Below are 4,001 nucleotides of genomic sequence, written 5' to 3'. Positions count from 1 at the left end.
TTTGAAAAATATAATGCTAAAGAATAAATCAGTCAATGAATTGTTTGGGGAACTGGCTATATATATGCAAATACTTTGATCAATTTGATGTTTGAGTTTTGATTTTGTTACTGGGTTTTTAGCTATACTGAAGTTCCACATTTTCATATATATTATTTATATAATTTTGTTAATTTTGATTCTTGGGTGGAAAGTTTTGCTCATAATACAAGGTTCTAAAAACTAAATTTTTAAGCACTTCTGCTTCTCCTATTTATAAAACTTCAGAGACACAGTGAATCTACTAATGTAGGAAATAGGAATATACTTATCTATTGAAATAGAGAATAGGTTACATGTTAAAGTAGGAAAGAATAATTTTAAATAATATGAGGCAGGGAAGAGAATAAATGTTATCACAAAATCTTAAATATTATGATAAAAAATTTAAATTTACTCTACATTTACACTGAAAATTGTTTTCAAACAAGAATATCAATTATTTCTTATAGTTTTCTGAGAGAATGCTCTGTCTCCAGGAAGGAAATAAAACTATCAGTAGTGCTACTGGTATGGCATTTTAAATTAGATATTGAAAGTATTAAACGTGAAAAGACATTGTGTTTATTTCTTTTTTTCTCCCACATATTTTAGACTGCATTTTTGAGTGCTACAGGACAGTTTAAATGTGTAATGGAGTTACTGGGTTGGAAAAAGTCCCAATTTGATAACAGTTGATTGAAGCAAAAGGTTAATTTTGTTAGGAACTCATAGATCTGTCTACCCCCTCCAAAACCAATAAACAACAATGAAAAAACTGTTTTCCTACCTTCAGATGTATTTTATGCTTTTTTTCAAAGTTGTGGACTGTGGGCCACTTTTATAACAACTGAAGTATATTAAAAGGTAGAATATGGATTTTGAGCACCGTGGGATGAAAGTACAGCCTCTGAGAGCAGATGGTCCTAGATCAGGGCTGGCAGGTTTAGCAAATGAAAACACAGGATGCCCAGTTACAATAGAATTTCATTTAACCAGTGGATAATTTTCACTGTGTGTCCCATGTAATAGTTTATCAAGTAACCCTATGCTGGATTTGAATCCCAGCACCATTTTTCCCTGCTGAATGGCTCTAAGAAGCTATCTCTTTTCCCAGTCTTCATTTGCCAATCAAGGAAACTAATAGCCACTTTTTGGGTTATTGTAAGTCTTGAAATAGATATTGAACACAAAAGAACTTGAGTGATATCTAAAATGTGACAGGTGCCTAAGAAATGTTAGACATTTTTCCCTCTTCTGAGTCTCTGTTTAGCTACATGGAAATAGCTATAGTTATAATTTTATGATCATCAAGTGAAGACATATGTAAATCAGTAATGGATAAACTAATGGTTTGGACAGTTCTTAATTAATTAACAGTCCTTAATTAATTAACTTATGCCCATGTTATCCTTCTTATCTCACAACAATCATTAATAATCCTGAGACATGAGAGGGTGAACAGGGGCTAGGTTACTGCCCAAAGTAAAAGTTTTGATTCCCCATCTCCATTGAATTGTCTCACAGATTTCCCAATTTTGATAAAATATTCAAAAATTTCTCCCGTGGTCAAACTAAAACCTAGAAGGAATTTAGTATGATCCCAATTAAAATAGAATGAAATTTTCCATAGAAATGCAAGGAATCTAAAATATTCAAAAGAATTCTGAAAAAAAAAAGCGAGTATAACTAACACCTACTCTTTGGTTAATAATATCGTTCTCAAATATAAGAAACCAGGGTCCTTGGAGAAATGGCTGATTTTTGGATAGAGGCAAGGGATTTATACTAGAGGAGTCAAGAGTATCTTAAGGTGCTAGAAAGTAAGATACACTAAAATGATAAAGAACAACCTTGTATCAGTGGGGATGTTGAACAGAAACTAGAGCCAAGAGAAAGACAAAGATAGAACAACTTGAGTAACAAAATACAGTAATGTTATATTGTAATCCAGGTATAAAATAATCAAGTTCATATTAATACATGTAATTAAATAAATAAGTGGAAGGGAGAGAGAAAGGGAAATCTTTCTTGTAGAATAATTTAATATTTTCTGTTAGATCCTCCACAGTTAGGGAGATGAGACAGAACTCCTTACTCTTTAGTAGTGACTTCCTTTCAAAGCATACAGTATGAGAAGGAGGCAAAATCTAACTTCATGGTGAAGAGATGTGACAAACACTATTTCTTTTTTTTTTTTTTAGTTTTAACATCAGTGTTTTAATACAATGATATGCAAGTGTGAAACATTGTATAAGTATAGCTTTTACCACATGGAGATGGAATAATACATTTATCTTTTTACCAGAATCTTCAGTAACATCCAGTATTTGCTCCTGTGCCTATGTCTTTCCACAGAGATTTTTAAATATTACTATGAGGGTTTTCTTTTATCATGAATTTAAAAAGCTCAGAATTCTTCAACTATTACAGATTTACATTTATCTTACTATTCCTGTTCAAGATGTTTTGGAGAACTGTTAAATACAAAATCACCTTAGCGAAGAATTTTGAATGGGTAGTATTATCTCATGTTGGCAAGATCTTCCTGTTGACATTACAAAGACACTGTAAATTTTTCTGAGGTTATAAAAAGTGTTCCCTCAGTAACTCTCAATGGGAAATTACCATTTCTTGAAAAGTTCAGAATGTCATGATAGTAAGTAGTTAAGCAAAAATTCCCAAAACCCCACTTACAGAAGACAATTGCAACAGAAGACCTTTACATCCCCAATATACTAAACAAAAACAAGTTCACAGATACTCAAACTGTCTGTCTTTCCTATCTGTAACATAGCTTAACCACAGTGAGAGTAACAATAGCCAATAAAGAAAAAGTTCACTGTGCTAGTATCCAGCATTCAGCTTCCATCATGCCTCACAGTTTTCGGCCATTTCAGCTAAGAGTGTTCTTTGTGACAGCCAAAAAATAAAAGGATGAAAGTAGCAACAACTTTGCTGGGAAATGTGGGGGAAAATGCTAATTTCATAAAATATTTGAAACCAATTTTGTTTTTATAAATAAAATGGTATTTATCTTTTTAAGAATCATTCAAAATTATGTCAATCTTTAGGGGTAAACGTCGAGGCAGTTAAAATAGCGTGTTTGGAAAATAACCAAATTTCTAACTGTCAGCATTACACTTTGTTCTTGGCAGAATCATCTTTGTTTCTTCTTTTTACATCCCAATTATAAACCCTGGCCATATTGACTTCTGTGGTAGTAAATTGATCTCGAAGAAAGTCAAGGTCTTCTTCAAGAGAATCAAGATTCTTTGTGGCTGTCAATAAATTCTTTTCCAACAAAGCCTGAGCTTCATCAATGTCATATTCAAGCACAACATTAGCCCCCAACCACAGACACACTTTATCAGTGGGAGGAACTGAAGCTTTGCAGTACAGATTATCTGCCAATAAGAACCTGGTCTCCAGTGAACTGGTGGACTCTTTTTTCTTCTGCATGCATGTATTTTAAAATTTCCAAAGTCTGCTTAATTTCAGGAATCTGACCCTTTAGCCTCCGTTTCTTTTGAGCAAGATTGAGTTCCATAAATTTATACTTCTGGTACTGCTCATCCAGCTTCTTTAGTACTGTATCTGCAGTCTCATTCCCAGGCTGTTTCATGAAGGAATCTACATCTTCCATAAATACTGCCTCAGGAATCCCCAGGTGAAGCCGCCGCCCGTTCCCCGCGGTCACTTCCATGCCACAACCGTCCTTAGCGGCCGCCATGTTGGGGAAGCAACGACAAACACTATTTCTAACACCATCAGGGTCAATATCAATGAAGATAAATAACGTTGGACTATGTACCACTAGTATGATGTGATGAAAATGCCAGTTTAACTCTGTTAGTCTTCCTCCAAAAGCTGTAAACAACAGTCTAATCACAGGGTTAAAAAAATACAGAAAAATTAGAATTCAAGAGCATCTATAGAATATTTAACCAATATTCCATGGAACTATTAAGATCACCCAAAAA

General features: G+C 33.7%; 1 pseudogene; it reads right to left on the bottom strand.

The window, feature by feature from the left end:
* Positions 1 to 2,202: 2,202 nt before the first annotated feature.
* On the bottom strand, positions 2,203 to 3,765 carry LOC108177957 (prefoldin subunit 3 pseudogene; annotated as a pseudogene).
* Between the last annotated feature and the right edge of the window lie 236 nt (positions 3,766 to 4,001).

The sequence above is a fragment of the Oryctolagus cuniculus genome, chromosome 4 (assembly GCF_051225735.1).
Source record: "Oryctolagus cuniculus isolate XC-2025 breed Fujian yellow rabbit chromosome 4, ASM5122573v1, whole genome shotgun sequence".
Classification (NCBI taxonomy): Eukaryota; Metazoa; Chordata; class Mammalia; order Lagomorpha; family Leporidae; genus Oryctolagus; species Oryctolagus cuniculus.
This window is presented reverse-complemented; position numbering and strand designations above follow the sequence as displayed.